The sequence below is a fragment of the Dermacentor variabilis genome, chromosome 2 (assembly GCF_050947875.1).
Source record: "Dermacentor variabilis isolate Ectoservices chromosome 2, ASM5094787v1, whole genome shotgun sequence".
NCBI classification, from domain to species: domain Eukaryota; kingdom Metazoa; phylum Arthropoda; class Arachnida; order Ixodida; family Ixodidae; genus Dermacentor; species Dermacentor variabilis.
Window position 1 is genome coordinate 104,694,982 of NC_134569.1, and position 27,395 is coordinate 104,722,376.

Below are 27,395 nucleotides of genomic sequence, written 5' to 3' on the forward strand. Positions count from 1 at the left end.
GTCCTTTGCAATATAAAGCCACTCTCTGTCAAAATAGTTTTTTTTTTCACGTTTTGCCTTTTATTACTCTAGGAGTCACACGTTGTACTTCTTGTGTTCTCACATTCAATCTTTTTTCCCCCTTTCCTCGGATCGGAGTCAGTAAGTCGCGCGTCTTTAAGATTCTTCTTTTATTCTGCGTCCTATTGATGTGGCGATACGGAATCTTTTTTTTATATGGCGACATTAAAACGGGCTCGCCATAACAATTTTTTCCAGCCATTTTGTTGTTACCCTCCTCTCTAAATCGAATGCATTTTACTTGTGTTTATTTCTAGCTTTCAGGCTGCAGAATATAGCGCCAACTTTTCTCTTTTCACAAAGAACGACTTCTCTCTCTAGCTTCCACGTGGCTTTGTCGTTGTGGTTTTTATATGTTTTTTCTTCTTTTATTATTCTGTCAGCGCAACAAGCGTTAGATTCCCCATGGCTACCGTGGTGTGCAAAGTTTATTGCATAAAATGGCATGTAGACCGCAGACTCATTAGTAACTTCTAAATTTTGGTCTGGTAGAACATTACTTTCTTTAGGGCTTAAAAAACGTAATAGCTCGTCTGAAATTTTAGGTCCTTGCATGCGTAATCTGCACTCCTCACAGTTCTTCCTATGACTCACTGTTGTTTAAATATCTTGCAAATTTCCTATATTTATTTACATGCGCATATTTCACTATATGCTCACTCGCAAAGTGCTTATTCAAATAAACGCTGCGACTTCCTTAGTGACCTTCGACGCCCAGTTTTGATGATGCGCAAGGAACAAAATTTCACCGAGATTTCAGCTTCGTGCTATAAATTTAAAAGCCACGCTCAAACTTCACAGGAAGGAAAGGACTACACAACGAGCATCAGAAAGGAAAATAATACTTGTAACCTTAGCATACTGGAAGACGCTACCATAGATTGGACAGCGAATGTGGCTAGCTGCTATCTTTGTTGAGCTCCAGAGCAGTGGCGTAGCAAGGGGCGGCACACCAGGCACGCGCATCCCCGCCCTCTCTCCTCCCTCCAAAAATTTATGTGGTAGTATTCGGCCTTCCCACCTACTCTTCCCCATTCCTCCCCCCCCCTCCCCCCCTGAAAATATTCCTGGCTACGCCACTAATCCGGAGGAATAAGAAGCCGAATTGGGTAGTGCGTAGAGCTGATAACAAGTGAGTCTGTCACGCTAACGGAATGGTTGCCACAGGAAAGAAAAAGCGGGCAAGGGCGACAATATATAGCAGTGGGCATATTACGGAGTTGGCTAACGCAGTTTGTTGGTTTTCTGCCAGCTATGGCATCCAGTGTCGTTGCGATGGCCGAGGCGCACGAACCTCTATTTAGCTGCGCTTCGAGCGAAGGGGAGTATGCGGTCACTGTTTTTTTTTTCCCGAGTTAGCCTTCGAAAGTTTCCTGCAGTTGCAATACCGCACGCATTTACAAGACGTGACAGCTATTTCTGCCGATTGCGTTGCGGCATTTCGTTATCGATTCCAAACCATGCGCAGTGGAGCCTTGATTCACGTCGTCCATCTTTGTTTTTTCTGCCACTGCCGATAAATGCCCACACAATCGGACGGGAGGAGGACAATTGCTGCTTGCACCCGTTTTGCTCAAATGATAAGTCCGTTTCACATACATGTTTATAACGCTGGAAACATTCAAATTTGTACTGACAATTTAATTACTTCGTCAATACCAACATCCACATTTTGTATTTACCTCACTCGTAATAATGGGGAGTGAAATAAATAGAGAGACAGAGAGAGAGAAGACATGAGTCTTTATCACACTTTCACATGCACTATGCCAGGTGCAGCGTATCCATAATCAGGTGCTCAAGTCTGTTGGTTTCAGGTACTGTAGAAGAGCTCGAGTGACTTTTCGGGCTTATGAGCTGTGAAGCCAGGCTCCCAAAACTTTTGCTTCTGTAAATGGTCGATCGTCCAGTCTATGCAAGTCACACTGGGGAGTTGCGTTCTTTATCGACGGACGCGGGAACAGTGGTACAAGACATGATCTATGGTTTCTTCACACCTGCGCTTAGCACACATGGTTGAGTCATCTATTTTAATGCGATAGTTGTAGGAGTTCGTGAAGAGCTACTACTACGCGCGGCTACACTAACTCAGTACACGAGGACTGGTGCTAAAATTAGAAAAAAAAAAAAGAAATGAACTATTCAAGTGTATAACTGAAGTTTATACATTTGGTGCCCCATTCTGTGAACAGTCTCTTTTCTAAAGTTGACTTCCTTCGGCACTTTTCAATCACTGCTGGTGCTGGCCGCGACAAAGACCATCGCATACATCGTCTCAGGTTGGAAGCGGCGTGCTCAGGTAGCCTTTCTGCATCGTATACGTCGTCCAGCTGTGTTTCGCTGCACGTGCGACCATTCGTGGAAGTACGCAGAACACATTACCATAAGCTGTTATAAGTTTGAACGGCAAAAATGGGCCTGTTAGGTCAGCGATGAATTAGTCGCCTCGATGACTGTGGTTTCGTTGTATAAGAGTTGCTGACAGACATCACACTAATCCGCGCGACATAAAAGAAGAACCACAAGCACAAAGAGCGCCATGTGCCTCCATTATGGATGGATGGATGGATGGATGTTATGAGCGTCCCCTTTGGAACGGGGCGGTGGGTTGCAACACCAAGCTCTTGCTATTATACTGCTTAATGCCCTACCTAAGTTAAAACAGAAAAAAAACAAGTTTTATGACTCTCTATGGCGAACTTTGCTTTTGTACGTCTCCACTTTTTTGCCGTTTCCCTACTTTTCTCCCACCAATCTTCCAATGTTGTATGTTCTGTGGAATATTGCACCAAGTATCTTACGCCATCTCACACAATCTTCAACATTAGTAGAAAAGTTGCTTGGGTCGTGGGGTAAGGCGTTATTACATCGTTATGCTCTAACATCCCACCTTCCCAACTGAAAGGTATTTTGTTTCTACGTGGCAATAATTAGCAAGTCCTTGTCGTTATGTAACAAAAAGTGGTATTGTATTTGAAAAGTTAGCATGTCTTCGTGTGTATGTGTCTTTCCTTTTATAATTTGCTTACATTGTAGTATTAGATTGAATCGTGTTTAATTGGAGCAACTGCAGAATGTATCATTTTGTTGCTGTTTAAGAATTTAAGCTGTTTACAGAATGTGCTTTATTGCTAGAAAGTTTCTCATATGGCCTCGTGCTATCATCCTTTGATAACTGAACAAATCGTTGTTTGCGTAAGAAGCCGCCGACACAATATTTGCCAACATTTCCAATTTCACCAAAATAAACCACTCGCTCACGGAAGACCAGTCTGATAGGATATCACTGAAAGAGGCCTTCGTATTAAAATGCAAAACGATAGGCTGGTGAGGAAAATCGGTATAACGGTGATTGAGACTATGTAAGTGTACCAATACGAAAACAGTTTAATAAAGCCTTTGAAAACTCTATTTCCAAGTGGAGTCCCGATCACACGCAGCCCGTTACGCTCGTTAGGTTCAATAAAAAAAGACAATTAAAAAGATAGAAAGCGTGAGGAAGCAATTTAAATATTAAATGCGTTTAATCAACAACATGCCCACTCATCTGAGTGCGCCATTCTTTCCGACTCCCCAGATTGAACAATATGTCTCAGAAGACTTTCACAAGAATATAAGAAAGGATACGAAATAAGAACAGGAAAAATATCCATTGGCATAGCGCATTTAAGATGCGGAAAGAGGAAGGGACGCGGAAATAGACACACGGCGCTAACTTTTCACAATAAGTTTGTTTCCGAGGCGCGCTGCACATATATGCTTAACTAGGTGCGTCACTGCGTGCGTGCTCCGAAAATGCAAGCAAAAAACAAAAATGAAAAAGAATAAAAAATAAATAAATGAAGAAACACGCGACAATACAAGGCTCGTGGTGGGCATTTATGAGGTGTGCTAAAATTCTAAATCTTGATAATGCGATGGAAAGTATGCTGGCGCATGCCTCACCATACATAGTGATGTATATTGTGCATGAACGATTACCCTAGTCGTTTCGTTTGCGCGCTTGCCCAAAATAACAGTTTTGATAAAAGGGCGCACTTATTGGAGGCGCACTTATTGCAGTGAAGTGCAAGGAAACCATCGGGTTAGTCCTTGCTTATTTTATCCCTGTGTTCGCGTAGCCTATCATTAAGGTGTCTACCAGTTTGATCAACATAGCTAGCATCACTGCAATAAGTGCGCCTGCCCGCCCCTATTAGCCGAACTGTTATTTTGGGTAAGAGCGCAAACAAAATGACTACGGGTAATCATCGAAGCAGCATATGTTGCCATGTATGCGACGCATGAGTCCGCAAACCTTCCATCGCATTAACGACAAAAGAACTAGAATTTTTGTGCATGTCATAAATGCTTGTCACGAGCCCTCTGTTGTAACGCAAGTTTCTTGTTTTTCTTTTAATTTGCTTTTTTTTGCTTACATCTTCGGAGCACCTGTGTAGTGACGCACATAGTGAAGGATATGTGTAGTGCTCACCTCATGCATAAATCTATTGTCGAAAGTTGTGTGTGTGTGTGATAATGTGTCCCCTCGTCCCGGCTAAGATGCGCTACGCCAATGATATATAAGATGGTGCACTAACAAGCCTAACGCGCAACTTTAAAGGAAAAAAAAAAAGAACAGGCGGAAATTCTGAACTGACAAAAGAAATCCGCTCTATCTGTTCGAGATTGAGCGGAATATGCTCTTCAGTTTCGAAGAAGGAAATCGAACATCGGCACTCCTAATCTTCTTTCTTCTTTGACAGACTAAGCAGTGTTATCTTTTCTTGTTTTTTCTAAACATTTCTTTTGTCTGATTTACATGCTCACCTCAAACTTTCAGCTCACGTTTCGCTAATCGTGTTTCAATGAAAAATTTTTGGCTGAGGACTCCTTGCGTCATGCGGCGAGAGACGAAGGCAAAAGCTCGAGCGCGTTTTTCTTTAAGAGCTTGAAAGACACTTGGCGTCAAATGCCGATTCCCATGCGTCTTCTTCGCTGCTCCGCGGGCTTCACCTCGGCGCCATGCAGGAAAGAACCCGCGCCCAAGAGCGCTTATTAGGCAATTCGCCCGCGCCGGTGTCGGGAAGTCGGGTTTCACTTGGCTGTCGCAGCTATTCGACCGTCGAAGCAGAAAGGAAACGGGGTGGAAAACCGTGCGGTGTGGGAAAGGGGAGGTGGGGATTTGTTGCAGGGGAACAGTGGCCGAGGGAGAAGCAAGCTGTCACGCCACCTTCGAGTTTTAATTACCGACGGCTCTGGGTCGGTGCGCCGCGCACAGAAAGGAAGACAAGTAACTCTGAAACACGTAACTGCAGCTTCGCGCGCGCGGTATTATTTCGGCAGTGCGCCTGAGATTTCGTTTCGTTCCACGGTCTGCGGCATCTCAGTAATCCTAGAATAACGGCACGCCTTAAAAAAAATTAAGAGGGAAGAGAAATACAAAAGAACGGTTTCCTCAAGGCCCCGCTTTGCCAAACCTTTTCGCCCCTGTCGCCAGAGCTCTCTCCTTTCGTTTCTTTGTTCGGAGGCGGGGGGTTCTTTCTTTCTTTGCGTACTCTGCTTTTTTTGTATTTGGTAAAAGTGCAGCACGAGTTTCACTACGGGGTAAATCTGGGGTTAGCTGGTCTTTCGTCTTGGAACTACTCGACCTGCAAAAGACGAGGGATTTAACGAAAGAAAGAGCGCTGCTTCGCCTTTATAAGTTTCATCGCACTGTCTCCTTTTTTATTTAGTAATAGTCTTTCTTTAAAGCAAGCATGATTTTGTAACTCATCCACGTAGTATTGCAGTCGCCTTGCAGAGCTCCAAAGAAGCGTTGTCGCCTCAACGAGCTAGCGGAACCGAGAAGCACCGTTAAACAGCATGTGTTTGACGAGTCTCTCTTCGCGTGTACGTTCTCCAGTTTCTATAGAATCTTTAGTGCCTACGAGTATCGTCGTTTGATTAACTGTTAAATGCGTCTACTGAAGGCGGAACACCTAACTATGAGTACGTTGCTTTTCTGTTTTTGTTGTTGTTGCGTCAGCAACAACAATTATTAATTAATTAATTTAGTGGCAGCGGTATGAAATTAAATGAAATATTTGTTACTCTCACAGTTAAAGTGTAGCCACGGAGAAGAGACGCAGGACAGAAAGCTGCTTGATGCAGCTTGAAGACTGCACTGCGCTCGTTGATCAGACGACATCAACTGGTGAGCATGGCCGCGATAGTTGTAAGGTTGACACTTCCTCAAACGTTATATACTGTGCGCTTTCCACATACGGCCTCCAGCAACGTTGTCTATAAAGAGCGCGGTAGCGGTGCCCTTAGAAGCGCGTTTGCAACGTATAGGTTTGTAGTTCGAGACAACTTGCTTCAAGCATGCGTTTCTGTACCTGGGCCGGTCACCGCTAGTGGTGCTTTTCTCTATGCGACTGGCCTTCACTGCTTCCCTTTAATCAACCATACCGCCGGGCACCAGGCGAATCTCAGCGGCCGGTTGCCAACATGCAAAACGAAGGCCTTCCCTGTTGCATAGTATGACCTGTCGCGATCATTTGTCTTCACTGTACAGAGGGCAGAACGACACTGTCGCATGCCGCTAAGACACCGCGCAGTAAGAAGTAAAATTGTCTGTATCCTGCGACATCCGGTAGGCGGCGCTATAGTACGTTGCCACACACCGCTCCCTAAATCTATAGGCAAGAGTGGTGGAAGTTGTACTTCCCGTGTGTCGTCCTCGCTTTCATTTCACGCTAGAGCAATAACGACCCAGGAGACATGGCTGAATTGTGTTTCATGTTGTTGATACTAAGGGCAACCACCACGTATGTAGAAACTAAAGAAACATCTTCTGTCGGGCACTGTAGCACTTTGGCCGCACAGAAGTGCCTTTTGACATGCTTTCGCAAACTTTAGGTGTAGGGTTCTGTAGCGTCGTGTGTTTCTAACATTGTCCTTGAATACAGAACATACTTTACCTGCACAGCACTACAGTAAAAAAGCTCGCACAGTTGGACAGGTGCTACCTGTAGGTTTTATTACGATGTATGAATTATGGTAGGCGAGCGAGTTAAAAGAAGCGCCTTTTTTTCATAATGGAGGACTTAGCGGGAAGATACTCGGATGTCGCGACTCATGATGAAAGAGAGACTTGCTTCTGGAACGGCGCCAGCTCTGCGGTTCGAAAGCATAAACTAGGCTCGCAAAAGTTTCCGTCAATGGTACACACATAGATCATTGTGTCAGAGTTTATAGGTCACTGACATATTATTGGCAGCACTATTTTTCTGCGTTGTGTAATTTGTTGGCCCCCACTACTTGAACTTTAAGTTGTAGCAGCAGCTCTGAGAGGACATTTTCTTCCTTTTATATTATGGCACATGAACTCATTATTTACCGCGACAGCCGCAGGATCCTTAAAAAGGACGCTGTTATCTCCTCCGCAATTGCTCCTTTGGCGTGGCGCACGATGACCTCTTCGTCCGCGGCTATTTGTCACCGCTCCCGTTTCAAAGGCGGTGCCATTAGAACCCGCCATAATCGTCGTCGTCGTCGTCGTCGCAGTTTTCGTCATTGACTGCTACTGTAATTTCCTCATGTGCCCTCCAAAACGCGCATGCGCAGGAGCCGCCACTCTCAGGAGTCTGCGTGTCGCTCAGGAAATCCCGCGCACATTGCTAAACGTGGATGTCGCGCGATATCTCGGTGGTAGTCCGGCACCGAAGTGCACACTGACCTCAGGGACGCGAGTTGGGCAAAGTTTTGTTTTTGTCACTGAGGATGACGACACGCCTCCTTTGTTCTCTTCGACTTCAGAAAGTTACGAATGCGACTATTGACTCTTGCTTGTTATTGGCACGCCACGTTGCGTGTTGGGCGGTGTTTCGCGCAGCTCCAAGTTTAAGAGAAAATCAATCGTCATTGGGATTTCTAATTTTTTTTACAAATATTATCCAGATATGAGAGAGAGAGAGAGAGAGAGAGAGAGAGAGAGAGAGAGAGAGAGAGAGAGAGAGAGAGGGAGAGGTAATCGCCAACATACCTGAATATTAAAATTCAATGCTTTACAACTAACGGCGGTGTGTACAATTGCGTTTATTTTCATCCTACACAACGTGTAATCCCATGCAATGTTTTTGTTTATCCACTACAGAGGGCCACCACTTTATCTCATGCAATTTTTATGTTTATGCTACACTGCTCGCAAGCTATGTCGGAATGAAAATGCCAAATCAGGCCGATATGCCCGGCGGGAGACGTCTACGCAGCAACGCCACGAGGATGAAGCCAATCTGTGACGTTTATGTCGAGGGAAGAATACGTACGCATACCCACTCTGTAGGATTGGCCAAGGACGGGCACACACCCAGCGGGACATATTCAGTGGCTAAATAATAATAAAACAAGGAATTAGGCGAATCAAAGAATCCGTTCAATATAACGCGCCATTCCCCCTTAACAGGTTGGCGTGCTTTAGAGATACGTGTGAGCCGACGTTGTATGTTGAAGCTTTACGTAGAAGTTTATTTACTTTTCCTTACGCCGAGCAGATGTGCGCTAACCGGCACTAACTGCTTTGTATATATATATATATATATATATATATATATATATATATATATATATATATATATATATATATATATATATATGTGTGTGTGTGTGTGTGTGTGTGTGTGTGTGTGTGTGTGTGTGTGTGCGTGCGTGTGCGTGTGTGCGTGCGTGTGTGCGCGTGTGTGCGTGTGTGTGTGTGTGTGTGTGTGTGTGTGTGTGCGTGTGTGTGTGTGTGTGTGTGTGTGCGCGCGTGTGTGCGTGCGTGCGGAGATATCAATCAAGCCAGTAGAGCAGACACGCCAAACTCGGGAGGCTGGGCGACGAAAGCTTCTGTATAGAAGGATCGACATTTGGCCGAGTTGGTGCTGGTTGCACATCCTGAAGGGGCAGCGCAAGACGACGAAGACAGAAGGCAGGAACACACAGGACAGCGCTGCCCGCTCCAAAAGGGATTATGCGGGGCTCTTCATGCTGCGAGTGGACAAAGTCTGATTAGAACGAAAGCGCCAGTTTCGATTACATGTTGCAAAGTTCAGGTCAGACAGACAGACAGAACGGATAGAAACGCGACTCAAGATTCGAGCCGAGAATACGCCTTCGAGTGTGGCGTGCACCCCCAGAGAACCCGGTCGCGAGCTGTCCGATGTAACGACAGTTAACCGAGCACGATGGCCTCACGCAAGGATTCTGCGAGAGAAACACCGAACTGAAACGGAGCCCAAGTCTGAGAAGCCCTTTCCTTTTTTTTATCGATGCGAACAAACGGGCGAGCATTTATTTGACTTTCCTGGGTCTGGCAGCGAGAGCTGTAAGATCGATTTGCAGTGGACGTCATTTGTATTCGTTTACGCGAAGTCAGGTTCTTGCTGCGCAAATGAAAAGGCGGACGGGCGATTAGCAAAGAACGGGACGGGGGGACTCTGTTTGAGCACTTCTCCTACAACGTACATTTTGTTTGTTTTTTTTTTTTTGGATAAAGCTGGTTGTGCTGTAATATTTTTTACCGCGGTGTCCTTCAAGCGGTCAAGAAAAGTGCCTGGCTCTGTCCCGCGAAAGAAGGGTCGTCTGGACAGATGGGTGCAAGACGACAGGAAATCTCACGGTTGAGCAATGTTGCTTTTGTGGATAAATAATTGATGGATGTGGCGAGATGGGGATGCTGTGCAACGTTGGTGTTGCTCAGAGGGCTGGAGGACATGCGAGGGATATTGGAATGGGGATTTGTTAGTCAGGCAGGCCTAGGTAGCATGCCCAGGTCGCGTTGTGAAATATAGGGGCAACAGTAATGCAACTGTGACTTTAATGCGATGACATTGACGGGCTGACAGTCGTGTAAATGACGCTGGGATGATGAATTTGCGTACGCGGCTTGCGTGTCAAAAACGTGGATTGGAAGGGCGAAGACAAATCAAGAAATTAAAATAAAAAGGAGAGAGGAAGAAAGAAGTTATTAAGAAGAAATCAAGACATGTTTTGTTTGTCCAGGCTTTTTCCTATAATATATCACAAGTGCAGTATGTATAGGCGCTAAAGGTTACCGAGAAGTCAATGTGACTCGGGCTAACCTGTGAAGTACTCAAGTTATATTATGATGTGGAAATAATATTGTTGGCATTGTCACATGCCGCACGGATCTTGTAGAGCAGACTTGTACGTAAAGAATCGCACTTAATGCATCACTGGTAATCAATAATATTTTTGGTACTTTTGTAGTTCACCGATTACTTTTTTTACTTATTAACGCTGTCCAATATTTTTCTCTGCTAAGAATTACATGGAAAACCAGTTACGTTATTGACGAGATAAGCTGTAACGGCGAAGCAGCTTTGAGCACTTGAAGTTGTCGGGAACTAGATAGAAAACCTGCGGTTGCTGTATTCTGCTGGACTTTGGATTGCAAAGATGATAAATTTAACTCTGCGTCAAGTAACCCGACGAGGTCACAACTTATTCGAAACCCTCACCTATACAGTGTATCTCGCCTCATACCTAGGTGTTGCTTTAATACATTTAAACCGATCAATCAATCAATCAGTCAGCCAAGCCAAGTCAAGTCAGGTCAGGTCGGGTCATGTCAGTCAGGTCAGTTAGGTCGGGTCAGGTCAGTCAGGTCAGGTCAGTGAGTCAGCCGCCGTGTTTTCATATCTAGTGCAGCTTGTACAGATAAAGGGAACTCCGCTATGTGCTCGCTGAGGGTTTGCTCCCTGTTCACACTGGATGCGCAGCCCGTCGCAAAAAAAGTATATACCGGCTGCCCATCGTCGACAATACACGACCCGCCTTTACTATTTTGCAATGGAATGTACTTCCAATGCTCCGAAAACTATATCAAATGCCGTGTTTATGCGAAAGATACTGAATTTGTTCTTACGGGGATTTGTCAACATTAATAACTAAGTCTTGCCTAAGAGTGCTGCTTGTACGTATTCATATATGCATTCATATTTTTTTTTTCATTTATATTTGTTGTGTTGATGAATGCGGTGAATTGGTTCTGAAGGTGGTGGGAGGGAATAGGAAAGAAAAAAAAAATGGGATGGAAGTATGCGTCCTGAGCTCCGTAATGAAGTTGTAGATTGAGAAAAAATAATTTAGCCAATATTCGTGGTTTGAGTATGCAAGTTCTGCTTCTTATCTGTAAAAGCTAGGGCTTAGCGGTGATTAAAAATTTCGACTTAGCTGGTTGCCAGCCTTTAATTGTTTTATTTCCACGCATGCCACCTAAATTTTTAAAAGTTTGCAACGTCCGGTGTTGGATTGTTCTGCGGAAAATACGCGCTAGCTGCGTAACCACGGGGCAACATCTTGGTGCCGCATACGTAGCGTTTCAGTGGCGTGCTCATGAAAACAAAAACGAAAAAAAAGAGAAAAGCAAAAGCACAAGCATATATATATATATATATATATATATATATATATATATATATATGAACTTCAGATAGGACGACCCTACGGTTATGCGATAGAAGCATACGAAGCGAACGATATGAAATTTATTCGATCAATCGTCCAGCTCTTTATGCTAGAATAGTAACAGAAATGAGGATTTCGACTGCTTACTTTAAAGGCAGCTCCAAAGATATATATTGCGATATTTCTTCCACGTTTGCACCCTCGATAAGTAAGCGTACGGCAAGCCTCGCGTCGAAATATTCCCCCTTCACCGCCACGCGCGTAGTGGTGACCAGTTAACCAAATCCTCGAAAGGACCGTCAAGCGTCCCCGCCACCCTTTTATTCCCTCAAATCAAGGGTAAACCACTTTCTTCTTCCTTTCCGTGTCCGGCGGGAAAACGACAAAGAGAGGCGGCGAACGAAGCCCATTTCGTACCGTTTTATAACAAAGCTAGCAGCAGCGTCGTCTCATAAGCTCCGCTCGCTTCAAGGCATTACAACAGTGAAACGTTCAGTTACGCCACAAAAAGTAAGCGGAACGAAACAAAATTGCCGCATTGGGCAACGAGGGACGGGAGAACAGGGCTTCTTCACGAGCTCGAGATTTTTTCACTGACGTTCGCCTGCCCTTCCCTGCTCCTTTCCCTCTCGCCTTCACACCGCTTTCCGGACGCCCGGGAGCTGCCGCCTCGTCCATCCCCATTATTTTGCTCCTTCTGGCGCCAGCGTTGTCGCTGTCGCAGTCTTCGTCTGGTGACTGCTTATGATTTGTGGGATATAAGCGCTTATCCCGACCTCTCCTTTCCTTTCAACTCTGTCCTCGTTAACTATTATTTTTTAACTGCATTTATTTTGCTTTCCCGCCAAGAACCATGTCTGGATGCAGTGTATAGGAAGCGGTAGGCAACTAAATAGACTCCGAGTCCCTTTCTTCTGCAGTCATTGCTCCTTTGTCTGTTTCATTTTATTGTAGCAGAGTTGTCTTTGTCATTGATAATTTTCATCCACTTATTTCTGTAACGACTACTTTTTAAAGCGATTTCTTTGCCTTCCTCACCGGGATATGGCGTGTCGTCATCGTCGCCTGTCTCACCGAGTAGAAGCTGTCGCTGTAGGGGATGCGGTCATTTTTGAGAGATTTCACGTTCCTCGGTACTGGACGCGACAGCGTCTCTGATGCTGTGCCGAGTTCGCGATCTTCGCACAGTGCCTGGAACGCTTCCGGCCGTCTATTTCGATGCGTCCGGTGCTCGCACAATCTCGCGAAGGTGCTGGTATCACCGAAAGTGATCGTTCGAAGATATCACTCCCCGAATAAATGTTACCTTTCCTCTGTGAGATATACATATACCACAGTGGCCGATGGACGTTACGAGACGCGTCCGTCGCCGAAATCCACAGCGCGTTTAATTTTTGTGGTGCACCGCTTCGTCTTGCCGGCTCATCAAAGTTTCGCTTACACCGACTCCGATTGTGCGTGAGATCTGAGTGTTTCTTTTTTATTTTCTTTTCCCCCCCGGAATATTGCGTCCATGAGATCCTGTGCGTGTATATTTTCGTCGTGTTGTGATAAATGGGGCAATCTACGCAACGTTTCGGTTCAGCGCAATTTATTTAATCAATTTCAAGCTACAGAACACACGCTGGTGTCAGTGGTCAGCACTGGATGAATTATAGGGAAGCCTCGGCCTACGGCCGACTTTTCGACGAGATGACACGTCTTTGTATGACTAACTGGCTAGACCTCTTGTAGGAACCTAGACTTTAAAGGAATACGCCCCCCTTTAAACTCTCAGCTGTTGTTGCCGCATGTTGCTGCATGCATTGGGTCACAGAACAAGCAGCAGCATAGCAGGTGACCGATGCAATCGGAGAGAGAGCCAGAAACGTCGCGATGTTCTTCGTCCTCTTTCATCTCCTGCTTTTCGCATTTTACCGTTGGATTGATTAACGTTCTTTCACTTTCATTCAACTTCTTCATTTAACTTCTTTCACGTTTGTACAGGTTTATAGGTGTTTCCCTCAATTTTTTCCAGACAGTCCGTAGAAATCTTCGGCAATTTTCTGGGAACTCTTGAGATGGTATTTAGAATTCCAGTGGACTTGTGGCCATGACAACTTGATTTTGTCCACAGTTCGTCGTATTTAGGAAGATAACGTCTTCTCGTTCAGATTTTCTTTCTTTTCTGAAAGCTTTAACTTCTGATTTAAATGGAATTGCTTCTTTGGAAGTGTTTCAAAGAAAATTGAAAATAGGTGTTTACCTACCATTACCCACATCTGGATTTCTCTGTTTCTTCACTTAGACCTTGTTAAATTACATTCTTTTAATTCTATCCCAATGCTTTCATTCTCCTGTATGTTACTTGGACAGGAGGTCTAGTTCACGGCGAATTGCCTTTGGAGCTCCTTCTGTACGTATTAGTAGCTGTGTTTATAATGTATACTCCTTAAAATTTTTTTTGGACTTTAAACTTGAACACTGTCCGCAGAATGTCAGTAGACTATTTTCAAACAACGCGTTCATAACTCTGCGAACCGCATTCGATCAAACGAAATAAACTTTGTTAAAGATTTGCGTTTGTAGGGAGTACGTATACATTACATACACGGTATCCCACGTAACTTAAGCGAAGATTTTAAAAATAAAAGGCACGTCGGAAGCGAATTGAACCGAGCACATACTATTCGCAATAGCCTATAGAAACCCAGGCGCTTTTTGTTTTCCCCATACCTCACTCATTAAATAAATTTAATTACCCATTTTCTTATTGTTGGCTGAGGACTCCAACTATGAGAGGCAGATTTGTAGAGCACCTTCAGAAACCGCCGATCGAGTTGTTTCCTGTACGACGGGTCTCACGTAGTCCTTTTTTCGGGGTTGCAAAGAAAGCATACTATGTAGGGTCCTCTAAGAAGATCCCACGCCTCTCCCCCTTCTTTTTCATTAAATAATTTTCACCACCACCACCGTCTTAGAAGTTCCTGCACCACTTCGCCGCGAAGTCATAAATGTTGACTAACGTGTGCTTGAGCCTATAGTTAATTTCCTACCGGTATAGCGTGACTACGCTTTAATGCGGAAGAGGCAAGGAGCTGGACTTGGCAAGTTTCATGAACATTATTCAGCCACAACGGCTCGACTACGAAATAAATACTCGAAATCCAGGACCTTATTCTAACGTACCAGTGCTGGAGTCCTGCCGCAATATTAAAAAAAAAAAATGGTTCTTGAACTTCCACTCTCGTTTTGTCTGATTTAATGTTTCTATTATTTAGTGCCCCTTTGAGGTGCACCCAAATTTTAGTCACATCATAAGAAGCGAACAAACACCGACACCAAGGACAACATAGGGGAAGTTACCTGTGCTTAATAAGTGAACTAAAGAAATGATAAATTAATGGAAATTAAAGTGGGTGAAAACACAACTTGCCGCAGGTGGGGAACGATCCCACAACCTTCGATCGTTCCCCACCTGCGGCAAGTTGTTTTTTCATCCACTTTCATTTCCATTGATTTATCATTTCTTTATTTCATTTATTAAGCACAAGTAATTTCCCCTATGTTGTCCTTGGTGTCAGTGTTGGTTGGATTCTTATATGACTAATAAAAATCGGGCCCCTCGGTTAACCCCCTTCGCTCTCGTTTACCCAAATTATAGCACACAGGAACGCGTTTGCGTTTCTCCCTCGTCGAAATGCGACATCCCCATCCCCCTTACTCTCTTTCCGGCTAGCAATCGATCCCGCCACATCGTACTCGGGCAATAGTGCCCGCTAATGAAAAAACAGAAGAAAGAAAATATACAAGAAAGATACTTCAGCTGCTTCTATACTATATGCTGCCGTCACCGTTACAGTATAGTAATTCAACCGCAACTATTTATTGACGCTAACGCCATCGTACCCCTTTCTTCTTGCTTCTTCGTTTCCTATATAAATATACGACTCTTTTTTTTTTGTATGCTGCCCAGCCGTTATTCCGCTTTCCCGCAGTGTCGCCGTCTCTTCTTCGCCCTCGGTCTGTCTGATCGGCTGCTGTCGCCGCTGTTGCCGGCACGCGCTGTTCCGTCGCGATAAAAGGCGGCGGCCTTTTCCTTCGAGGAGGTCCTCATCTCTGAGCGCGCGCAGCCCGGAAGGGAAAGAACGAAGAAATAGAAAAAAATATATATGTGCCTCGAAGAATTCGACGGCGGAACGGGAAAGGAAAAGGATGCGAGTGGAGCAAAGTAAGCAGCGAACGACACGAACGAGACGGCGTGCACTCTAGCGACGATGCTTGCGGCGATAAAGAGGGTTGCCAGTTAAAAAAGAGGGAACAAAAGAAAAGAAGAAGAAGCGAACAAAACGCGGTGAAGGAACCAGAAATGATTGGTGAGCTCTTCGAAGAAGACCCTCCGCCGGGTGACAAAACAGATAATAAGGCCGATAGAACAAGAAAGAACGCAAGCTGAAGCTGTACGGAGGAAAGCGTCTGGCTGTGAAGGAGGTGCTGGCGCTGTATAAAAGGGTGCCGATGCGTGAACAACTAAACACGGTGAGCGAGTGTGCTCGTAGATGCCGCGGCACTCATGGGAAAGCTACTGTCACGAGGCGCCTGCGATGTGCCTGTGTGAACGTATATATAGTACGTATATACATCGCGTGGGAACGCGCAGAAATTTAACGAAGTGCGCTTATTATACTTAAGTGCGCTTATTATTATACTTACCGGCCAAGATTCAAAGTTTCGTTTAATCTCGATGCCCCTTCACGCGACAGTTGCTTCCGATAGGATTATGGCCATCTTCGAGCGGAAAGTTCTTTGTCGTGATAGCCCCGTCTGTAATGAAAAGGCTAATGAAGAAATACGAAAAAGAAAAGATTGATCTTGTTCGAAATGTATACCTTATGATCGATATCTCACGCCGAGAAACACGCAAAGTGAGAGCGGCGGAGTTGCAAGCGCGCGGAACAGGAGTAAAAGACAAGTACAATCGCGAGAAAAAAAGTTTAGAGATCGATAGTATACCGGGAGATTGTGCCAGAACGATAGCTATGTTTTGTTGTTCCTACCCCCCCCCTCCCCCCCACACACACGCACTTTTGCAGTTTGCATGATTCTGTCTGTTTGTGGATGGAGAGTAAATTTGGGCCGCTGGAGGTAGGTAGTTGCCGGCTGCTGTTTTGTTGAGCGGAAAACGTAAGCCACTGGGTATGTGTGTGCCCGTATATCGACAACTCGCTGCAGGAGGCCTGACCTGTATGTGGTAAACAACGTGGGTCGCGCTGGGTAGGTCGTATCGATGGCCCATTCTTGGCCAGTCTCCCGTAATGAACGTGCCAACGTGACGCAAGGGGTGTGTAGCCCCCCCCTCCCCCTTTGTCATTAAATCTCTGGCGTGATTAATTCCATAGCACCTCATTCGCAACTGCGGCCGCTTGACGGGCAGCCAATGAAGGGGCAGCCAAGTTTACTAAGGATAGTGACGGTTGCTACGGTGTTTCAGCTTGGGGTGCTGTGACGACAACAAGATCTACTATGCCGTGTATCATTTGGCATTGTGGCTGGCAGTGCGATTGCCAGATCGTGTGCGCGGCCTACGTGCGCATGTTGAAGCAGTGCAATCTACTGAAACATTCCCTCCTTGCGGAGCTGTGCTAAGGATCACCACCACCACCACCACCATCGTCATCATCATCATCATCATCATCATCATCATCATCATCATCATCATCATCATCATCATCATCATCATCATCATCATCATCATCATCATCATCGTCATCGTCATCATCATCATCACAACAACAACAACAACAAGAATAATAATAATAATAATAATAATAATAATAATCCTTATTCTTATTATTATTATTTGCTGACGCCGTGGTATCTAAACTTTTGCTCGCGACTGCGCTTAGGGCAATGTCATGCGCACACAAATATAAGACGAACTCGTCCAGAATTTGCGAATGCGTGTTTTAGTTCAGGTTTACCGCAGAAAACACCGGCAGACGAACGCTGCAGCCGTAGTATTGGGACTGGCATTGCGTCTCGTTGTCAAATTACTTGAAGCGTGACTAAATAGCGCGCTGCGAAAGAGGATAATTTCATGACGGCGCGTCGAACTGAAGTTTGTGCTGTAGATTTTTTCTTTCTTCTTATTTTTTTTTCTGAAGCGCGATGTGAGGGAAAGCAACTTAGAACGCATCAAAACAATAAACGCGATTCTATCGCTGTCATCGCGGATAAAAAAAGAAGAACAAGAAAAAAAAATCAGCGTGAGCCTCGACTAACTAGACCGGATCGCCATCTTTTTGTGCATAAAACGTTCTCCTGCTGCAGATTCTATTCAGAGAAAAAGTCGATTACTTGCCACTTCATAGTAAGTGCTTTGTTGTATGCGGCATGTAATACATCATCATTATGCACACAGCCCATTGTTGCAGGAGCTGGAGCTTACATAAAGTTGACGTTGCACATTAAATAACGGCACCATTTTCGTGCGGCTTCATGTTACGTATACTATCAAATCCGCGATCTATCGGCATAGCCCTCCAACGCCCAGTTTTTAAGTTACAGAATAGTAAATTACCTTGGCCATACTTTTGAATTTGTTGCTGAGAAGACGCTGGTTACTTAAGTATTGTGTTGGTTCCTGTCGACCGGTCTTCGTTCAGCTGCTGGTACCTCATTTCAACTCGTAGGAGTAAAACGAAGCGCAAATGGTTATGCGCCGTTTGTCACACCCGAATCTCATTTCTCGGGCAACGCATGAGTTGTTAGCCAGTAACAATTTGTTTCCTAAAAAAAAAACTAAGCTGATATTTGAATCGATGTCTAGATGAACGCATTATTTAAAGATCCTATTTGGTAGTGGAGCTAGGATCCCCTATTGTAATGGTCCCTGTCGTGCGCTTTTAAAATTTTTACACTTTTATAGGTGTATAAGAGATGTTTGGTTGCCCCAACCTCACGATTAAGGGATAAGATCGAATCTTTGGTGGAGACCAATGAATTGTTTTTTCCAATTTTTTATGGCAAGTAAACATTATGATAGCTGCGACACAGGACATGAAAAGTGCGTGAAGTAAACTTTCAATGCTGTCACTTTCAAATCCCTTTTCAATTAGTTTTCTGCGTCCAAGGCGGGTCAGGATCGTTACACGGCTTTCAACTACGCTTTTTCTCATCGAATGTGTAGTTAGAGCTTACTGTAACGCGCAAAAAAATTTTCATAGCCGTAGAATATGCGATTGTTACCCAAGAGACAAGGCAACATTTTTAAGGGCGTAAAGAAATTAGAATGGGCCTTATTCTTTTGGCCGTGGCGTCAAAATGGCGCAGGTTGTGACAAAAGAATCTAGCCGATGTGGCAAGCAAGTGTGACATTTCTTATAGTAGTACCTGAAGAGCTTGCCACGTGAGTACCTTCACGCAGTACCGCTTTCCTGTCTGCTCATCCGAAACAGTCCCATGCGGCCAAAGATGTGACGACATAAACTTTGCACACAAATGTTTGGCCCTTTGAAGGTACGACACTGACGAGTGCGCACCCGTCACATATTCGCGAAAAGGACAAGGAGTATTGAGTAATTCACAAGGTCATAAACAACCCTCCTTGAGCATTCTGGTGATCAATGGAGCGCCTTAGTGACTGACTGAATGACCAATTCGGACAAAACAGTAGATGTTTTCCACTAATACGATGTTCCCTTGAGAAGTCGGTGGTCATCAGGCTTCGGTGGGAAGCACTGGGACTACAAAAAAAAAAAAGTCAGCCGGACGCCTACATTCAGATGGAAAGTATGCCCATGCCGAAAGTCAAACAACCGCCCATCTGAGGGCTGCAGATACAGTCGTGGAGGCAGTGCCACAATCCTGCAGCGATTAAGCAGATCGACAGCACAAATCTTGCACCTCATCCACCGCATCACCAACAGGCTGGATAGACTAAAGGAGGTGGACGTGATCGGTACAATCAAAGCCCTCATTACTAGCAGACTGACTTACAGAACACCACATGTTTCCCTCATCCGTAGCGAGACACGCAAGCCTAACGTTCTCATCCGAAAAGCGTACAAGAAAGCGAAGGGGCTCCCACCGGGAACCTGTACCAAACAATTGGAAGAGCTCGGCATACCAAAACAGCAAATAAGAAATAATAGAAGCGCACCTGGAGAGCCAAAAAGACAGACTCCCACTCACGGAAACCGGCCGGTGCACCCTGCGACGGCTCGGATACTCCACTCTTGACAACGCGGTATGGCAGAAGGAGTGCGTCCCACCAGATTATATCAATATATCTGTGGAATGCCTCCACGTGGTACCCATTTAAAGAAACACGCATCCCGTCTACCACAGGGACCGCCGACAAGCACGAGCGAAAGCCCTGCAGAAAAAGCACGCTATTTCCTCCGACACGAGGTTCACGGATGCGGCCAGGTACTCAGGCAGGGACGCTCGTGCTGTCAGCGTTGTGAACCAAAACCTTCGGCAGATAGCCGCGGCGACAGTGTTGTGTAGAGACGCTACCGGTGCTTAGGTGGCGGCCTTTGCGTTAGCCAGTGGCACAAATCAATCAATCAATCAATCAATCAATCAATCAATCAATCAATCAATCAATCAATCAATCAATCAATCAATCAATCAATCAATCAATCAATCAATCAATCAATCAATCAAAATATTTTATTTTCAACATAATAGCTGGGGGCCATGTCCTATAACCGTGGCATAGATCATGTCGTCGTGCTCACCAACTCACAAGCGGCTTCCACAAATTACGCTAAAGGTAGAATCTCACAAGTAGCGCTTTCTAGCCCACGAAAGTATACACTGCCGAAAACAGCCTCTCCGCCTTCCTCCCTTGCCCGCGCAGGAAGACGCCGCCGAACCAAACCTCCATCTTTCTCGACCCACCCTCGCATGTTTTCCCTCGCACTTACAGCATACAGCGCGCGGCCTCGATGTTATCGCACTTGGACTTTATACGGAACATCACGGCGGCGACGACGGCTGAAGTTCGCCAGTAATGTCCATATAATTGCTGTCGCAAAAATAAGCGACGAGTGGTGTGAGGTACAGTGTGTCGCAATACAGAAGTACACGTAAGTCAATTTTTTCCCACATACGTGACACAGAAAGTAGTGTGTCGTAATGGACTTGTACATGACCAGACTGCACAAAGCTAGATACGCTACAAGTGCCATAAATTCTGCGTGAAGGTCGTTTTCACGTAGCCAACCTTTGCACTACCCGGGCAGTCTCCCCAGACATAATATCTGCGACGTTCACAGCGACGAACGGATTTTTTCTTCCTAGCATCAATGATGCAGTTCAAGAAGAAAAAGTAAATTTAAAAATATGACGTGCCGCATTGTGATGTGGTCCAGGTACACGAGCATATTTGCATTTCGCCCTAATCGATATGCGTCCGCTGCGGCTTGGGTCGAATCGGCGACCTCCATCTGAGCAGTACGACGCCATAGCCACTAAGCTAGCACGGTGGGTGGAGGAGGAAGAATAATCAGCTGTAGCAGAAGTGGAAGAACTTAAAGACGGGCTATGTCGCAACTGTTGGTATGGGTGCAAGTTTCTTCGCTTGCGTCTAATATGGGCGGTGAGGAGTTACGGAGTCGCCATCTATCGGAAGCGCCTCGCTGGCGTAGTATGATAGATCACGCAGCGCACTCCTCATAGGTTTTGCTGGCAGCGCTCACTGAAAACACCACCCGGGTGCTCTCCCGGAAATTTCTGTAAGTACTTTCGAAACGAGAGAAGTTTTTTACTGTCTGAATAACAATCTTGGGCAAACTGAAAGCACAGAATCGTTTACAGAAGCTATCTCTTTACCGAATACGTACAGTGAACGCCACTGCGCGCGGTCCCCGCGATGGAGTCTCCCGCACCGGCTTCTTGCGTGGCAGGTGGGTAAACGCTGAGAGCAAACTATGTGAAATATGTTCTTTGAGTGTTTGTATAACTAAATGGAGCGTAATAGAATGAAGCCTCAATGCAGCGATCGCGCAGATTCGCAGCGACCGACTGCGCGTCTGCATGCTTGTCCGCGCACTGTTTCGCTTTCTCCGCGCGCGCGTTTTCGTACCGTGCCATGAGCTTTAGGCCGCAGAATATGAGCATTTGACAGTATACAAGCAACCATTGTTGCGTGGGCGCTATCAGAGCTGTTCAAAAATAATTTCATTGTAGAGACTTCGACGCCTACGGGGACTGTGATGTGCCGTCGCGATGATTCAATCCTTTATTTTTTCTTCTAAATTCTTGGACGTTTCAATATTATTTCTCGAGTTGCGTCGCACTGTATGTTTATCGGTGTTCTCAGCGTGTGATTTCCCGCTCCTTCTTTTTTGTAATCCAGTGCATTAATTCATAACACAAACATGACCATAAGTCATGCTTTTCTTTAATGTGCTTCTTACCGCTTCCTTTCCACTCCAGTGAACTTGCCAGTATCTATAGCATCGACAAGCTCATAGACCAAACAGTCATGACATTAGTCGGGCAGCGGACTCGGGCGAGCGTCTCAGTGCGCGTTTTCCGAACATCGCAGACCCGGCGCCGTAGCAGAAATCTTCCTCGCGTCTGTGCTTGCTGCATAACCGAGTTGTAGCCAATGCCTGTTTGCCGGTTTTATGTTTCGAAAGTCAAGCTTCACGCAGCTTCTTGTCCTGCGGCTGACACCGGGCTCCGTTGCGTACGTCCGACACTGGGGCACTGAGCAATAGCCTACCATGTTGCGCGCCTTCAAAGGCAGCCACTACCTATTGTAGTGCTTTCAAGCGTTGTAAAGGAGACACTCGAAGCGGGAAAATCTCGCCACTAAATGAGGACCGCAGCGTACGAGGGAATTTAAACTCTCGTTTTCAGCTCGCTTTGGCGCTCCCGAAGCAGCCGACGCGGCCGCTATGCCCACGTGATCCCTAATAGCACGTCACGCCGACGGTGGCGCCAGCTTTTCCAGTGGTGGAGCTCGAGACCAATAGCTGCCATATTGCTTTGATAGTTGAGATCGAGCGCACTCTTTCGTAGAACAGCGCAGCTTGCCCCCGCGCGAAGCAAGCACGAGATTTAGCAGTGTGCGAGAGCATTTTTCAGAAAGCCTGTTTCTACTCAGCACGAAAGCAAACAGCGAAGTAAATTGCTCTCACTACGGTGCAGGTGCAGGTGAGCTGACTTCGTGCATTGCTCTGCTTCCGTGAGACATTCGAGGAGGCCGCACTTGCCAGTCTTCTATTTATTTTTTTTGCACCGTTTTCTCTTTCTTTTCCTTTTTTGACTCATAGAATGCGCATCATGCGGGCGCCTTACATCTCGGTCCGTTTGGCAAGTTCGAGGAACCAAGATCTAAAATCCATCTCGCACCTTACTCCAGAGCTCTCGAATAAGGGACTGAAGATTTCGGTCTGCTGTTAAATTTTTTTCACACACACTTTCTCTTTTTTGTCGCGTCTAAGTAACTTCAGAAATGTCTTTCTTTTCTTCTTTCTGGTGTGAAAAGCACGCGCGGACTATCAGACTTCTTCCTTTCGTTTGCCGCTTCCGTTCGTCCGGACTTTTCGTTCCCGTTCGGAGACTTCTCTTTAAAAATGTGAAAACGGTAGGGAGTCTGCACTGAGCGGTATATTATGGTGGCTTTCAAGCATCGCGCCGCAAAGAGAGCGACGCAGCGAAGCGAGTCTTGACGTTCTTCTCAACCGCTCCTCCTTATTTTAGACTTTTTCTGTTCTTTTATTGTGCTCTTCACCTTGCATCTGCTGAAGGGCTCCACTGGTTTCGTTCCCACGAGGTGAAGCCTAGTCTTTCTTGAGTTTGCGCCTCTGGCTCGCTATTCGGAACGTTGCCGTCAAGGACGTCCTCTCTTCCGTGCTGAAACTCGAGCAGTTCGCCCGAGATTAAACTGCTGTCTTCCGAGTGGCGGTGGACCCAATAGTTCGTGTTTTTTGTAACTTTTGATGTCTCAGACGGTGGCCTCGTGTGGCACTGTGTGCCCAAGTACACAGAGCTACGTATGTGTACGGGTCTACGAATGTGAGGATCGATCTTGCCAGTTTCTGCGTGTATCCCAAAACAAGGGGATCCTAGAGCGTGCTTTTTTTGCGTGTGCAGACTGTTGTCGACCCTTGAAAGACTAAGTGCTAGATGGTAAGTAGGAAAGAAAAGTTAAAACGTGCTCCTAATAAGGGTTCCGGGTGTACGGAAATGTACACTAGAGAATTCTCCGTGCTCAGCACACTCCGAAGACGCTTGAGTAACACCAGGCGACATCTTTCGCAGTTTGCGCCTGGTGAGAATTTGAGTATCTTTCGTGAAGGTCGCCTGTTCTTCTCTATTACGATTGATTGCAAGTTTTTATGCTAACTCCTCGTGCTTTACATCTCAGTAAAGCGAGCCTAAGCATATTAATATAATCAGATGGTGCGTGATGTAATAGAAAAGATGACGAATGCATGACATGCAACGCTGAGGGGTCAGGATAGTTAGCAAGGACGTACGTTGTGTGGTCCGTAGTTTCTCCAGCAAAATCTTGACCGTTATATTCCCTAAACTATTCGGCAATGTCAAGAGTTTGAGCGGTGGTTGGTGCGATGTAACCAGTGAACGTTCGATGGAGAGCCGGAGGTTGTAATTACACGGCGCTGCAGCCATGCTGTGAATGCGGAGAGAGACTGCTACATTGGCATAGCGTACGAAAGCTTGTTTTCTGTAGATCGTGATTAAAGCAACGCCAAATAAGTTCACTCGCGAGTTCGAGGCGACGGTGAGTGTGTACGTTGGGAAACTGCGTCACTAGAGCTCCGGCTACACCGCGCTCGCTCGCCCATACACACATTCAAAGGTGAGCAAGTACGCGAAAATGGTGTTGAGACTCCGCAGCGCCACCGAGCGGTGACGGTTGTCAGGGATAACATTAAAAAAAAAAAAAGCTCAATAAACGCGTCAGGAAGGCCGCTTCCCGTTGACGCCGACTTCGTGAGACAGCAAGACGCTTTCAAGCACTATCATCCTTACTAGCTACCCTAACACTTGTCGAGGCTGCCGGCCATCTTGTCTACGAAATGAACCGCGAAAGCTTACCAGATGATATGACGTCTGCATACTGATTACGCGAAATTACGCCGATCAAGAGAAACAAAAATTCTTTTTGATTCTACGCTTTCTTTGCTTCTACGCTGTTGGTCAAACGCTTTCGGGCTGTTCTCACTTCGCCTGTTAGTTACGCCACATCACGAAACCGCGAAAACTCACCACGTCAAAGGGACGTGCTCGCGCTAGACTCATTGAATTATGGAGTTTTACGTGCCAGAAGCACGATTTTATTATTAGGGATGCCGTAGTGGTGGACTCCAGATAAATTTTGACCACCGGGAGATCCTTAACGTGCTCCCCAATGCATGGGACACGGACGTTTTTGCATTTCGCCTCCATTGAAATGAGGGCGAAATCAAGAAAGCTGAGTTTTTTGTTAAATAGCCGAAGACTGCCCCTCTTCGAAACGCGTGAAAGATGGCTGCCCAATTATAGCTTTGACACTGGCTGTGGCACTCGCACTGGCTCTGGCATCGCCACTGGTGGGAATAAATTTCTCTGCGTGTAATCAACATTTATGCGTAGCAGTGTTACGTTGCCGAGCGCTTTCAGCACGTATAAGACATCGCTTTACCAACTCTTCTTCGCTGTGGATCTGTTTCAGAGGTACCTTTAATTTTCCGTAGCAGGTCGCCGCGATTTTAGACCAGTCACTACAAACTAAGCAAGTGGAAGCGGACTAATCGCAGGAACTGGCACCACCCTCCTCATTCGGTTATCTACTTTCACTGCGTTACCTCGGACCCGCCAAGACCCTCGCCACTTGCGCGCGCTCCTCGCCTCTTGTGAGCCATCTAGATGAGAAAATTCCCAGGTGCCCTTAGCTAACACCTAAGAGACGCGAAGGCGAAACTCTTGTAAATCGTACTGTAAATCGCCTTAATCCATCCTAACTCACGCTAATTCTCCTTCACCCACCCTAATACACCTTAATACTCTTTCATCCAACTTAACACACCTTAATATACGCTAATCCACCTTAATCTAATCACTAATCAATTATTAATTAACTTTCCTAATCATTCATTATCTTTTATACACGGTTGGACATGCTTTGGTTCTCTTCTACCCTTCCTTGAACCACGTGATATTTTTTGTACTTCACAACGCGGCTTTGAAACATACAGGTCTAAGGCTTTCGCCTTAAAAAACTTGCCAAGGTAGGCAATGCCATTGGCTTTCAAAGCAAGCAAAAGTGGCCTCTGTGAACTAGAAAAGCGTTTTATTGGTCTCTTCAAACAACGCTGTGGTTCAGCGCCCGATGCGTACATCGGCATTTATGTAGCTTTGGCCTCCGCCGATTTCAATAAAATCGGAATGGAGTACCTTTACGTCATACGGTCAATGGTCTAGGAAATGAGCCGATCGTGTACATTTGTTGATTCGTTCGTTACGCTCAATGCTATGTGCGTTAAACACTATTTTAATGAGAACTCCACAAATAAAACTCAGCTGAGAGATCGCAATATGGCCGGTTTGTCGTCTTGCGTTGTTGCGCCCTCATAGGCAGCAACATTACACTGGGAGACATAACGCAGCAGTACTAAACCCACCAACATTTCGCCGCAGCACTATACTCAGGGGACATAACTCGGCTACACACTCAGCGACAAGTAATGCTCTCGCATTTGCACATCATAAGAATTGCTTAGGTGCCCCCACAGTTTTATGTCTCCCCATCCACGTCTTATGTTCGCCATTTCTCGAAGCTATTTCTCACAACGGAAATCGCACACCTGCTCTCGGTGGGTCGATGCGCGAAGGTCACGCGCAAGCAGGGCGCGGAGTAGGAGAGCACGCCATTACGCGATGAGAAGGGACTACATGCTAAAGTGGGAGAACGCTGTCGACGTGGGAAGGCGCCAGCAGGCACGAAAGGCCGCCTGTTGTTGTTGATGCTGTTGATGATGGTGAAACGATGTTGTTGTGCGTCTTATGGTAGGCAAGCACGTTAGCTATTTTCGTGACTATACCGGATGCGCGTTTGTTAGAAGTAAAGATACGCACAAGTGAACAATCAGAAGACCGAACATAAACAAAAAATTTAAAGGATTCGCAGTTCCACCCGAAAGGCGAATCACCGATTGCAATATCAAATTAGTAGATAGCTGTACGAAGTAAGGATAGTTGTCTTATCGGCCGTATGAACTTGTAAACATTCGCTTACTAACTAAATTAACAATGATAGAGTATGTAAGAGTGACTCAACGAGGACGTAGAAAGAAACAAACACACAGAGACAGCGCTGACTTCGTGTGTCTGCTTCTTTCTACGTCGTTGTTATGTCGCGCTTACACATCCTGTCATGGATTCAAACCAACTAGCCCGCCAACGTGTTTTAACTATGTCAACTAAATTAAGCAGCACGGTGTCACGCGCGCACAGGTAAACATGAACACACCTTGCTCGATGAGCGCGGAAACTCGCTGTCAAAACTCTGGAGTGAGAAATCGTGGCAGCAGCAAGCGAACTGACCTTCAGGCATGTCTCGCTTCAGTGCGAACGAAACGTCGAAAGCACAGCACATACGAAGCTACCGGCACTACGCGCAATATGCAAACATCGCAGATCACTCTGAAGATGAGGCCCGTGCGGGCGCGCACTTTGAACACGTCGCAGATCGCTTTCAAGACACACGAGTGTCGGGAACGCGTCCCTACGGCGTCCGCCAAAGGCCTCTACTACGGCGTCCGCGATTCGCGTGGCCATCGCCGTAGTAGACGCCATGGTTGTCTCCACTCTGTAAGGAGCGGCGGGCAAGAAGGACGTCGAGGCACCCTAGCAGCCGCAGAAGTACACCCCTTCTTTCTCGCCTGACCCCCCTGCCT